Here is a 1,451-nt window from a genome sequence, read left to right on the forward strand (position 1 = left end):
TTTTTTTTGTTGCAGGATATCCAGGGCTGGGTTTGAACCCACCACCCTGTGTATATGGGGCTGGTGCCCTATTCACTGAGCCACCGGCACCACCCAGAATTGTTATTTTTTAATCTACAGGCTATTATCTATGGTAAACATAGGGGAAAAAACCTTCACCAAAACATAAGCATGGATGAGCACCATAGCTCACACCTATAATCCTAGCACTTTCAGAGGCTGAGGCAGAAAGCTCACTGGACGTTAAAGATTTGCATACCAGACTGAGCAACTTACTGAGACCCCACTTGTCCAAGAAATAAGTGCAAAACTTACACAGCAGTGGTGGCATGGGCCTGTATTCTCAGCTACCGAGAAGGATAAAGTAGGGAGGATCACTTGAGGTCAGCAGATTGCGTTGCCTTGAGCTATGATGATGCCACTGTATTTTCCTGGGCAAAGGGGGCAACATAGTTTCAAATTTATAACAGATATACTGTATAGGTGCAGGAAAAATCTGGTAGCATACAGATAGTTTATATGTGTATCCAAAATGGGATTTATTACCAGTATTGCCAGTCTATGGGAAAATCAACTAATAGAATACACTACATTAATAGAATCAATAAGAAAAACTACATGGTCACCTCAACAAACACAGAAAAGTCTTTTGACAGAGGCAACATATCTAGTTGATAAAACCTAAAAATCTTAGATGAGAAGGGAATGTCTTCAGTACTATTAATGGAATCTACAGATGATTGGAGACATGTAACATGCCATATTCACATGATGGAATATTTTTCAACAGTCAAAAGGAATGGAGTGCACATTTATGTTAGAATGGGAATGAACCTTAAAAGCATTATGATCAGGGAACAAGGCTAATTACAAAACACCACATAGACTATGACTGAACTTAGTAGAAAACATCAAGACAAGGATAATTAATTGCTAGGACTAGGGAGCAGGTGAGGGAGAGTGGCTGGGAAATGAAAGTGACTGCTAGTAGGTATTCACTTTCTTTGAGTGGGGGGAAAAAAGTTCTAAAATCAGATTATGATGATAGCTGTGCAATTCTGTGCCTATACTAAGAATCACAGAACTGTACACTTTCCTTTTTTTTTTTCTTTTTTTAAATTGAGTGGTAATTATGTACATTAATGCACTTCTGGGGTACGGTGTGGGGTTTTCACACACAATCTGAAACACTTCCATCAAACTGGTTAACATAGCCCTCATGTCATTTTCTTAGTTATTATTTTAAAATGTTCACATTCTACTCTTAGAAAGATGCACTTGTACTTTACTTGTACCCTTGTAAGATAAACCTCAGAAGTGATCCCTCCTAAGCAAATGACATGAAATCTATGTTAACCAGCTTGATGAAAGTACTTCAAATTGTATATGAAAACACTACACTGTACCCCATGTTTGCATTAATGTATACAGCTACCATTTAATTAAAAAAT

The sequence above is a fragment of the Otolemur garnettii genome, unplaced genomic scaffold (assembly GCF_000181295.1).
Source record: "Otolemur garnettii isolate 467f Iridium unplaced genomic scaffold, OtoGar3 scaffold00289, whole genome shotgun sequence".
In the NCBI taxonomy this organism is placed as follows: domain Eukaryota; kingdom Metazoa; phylum Chordata; class Mammalia; order Primates; family Galagidae; genus Otolemur; species Otolemur garnettii.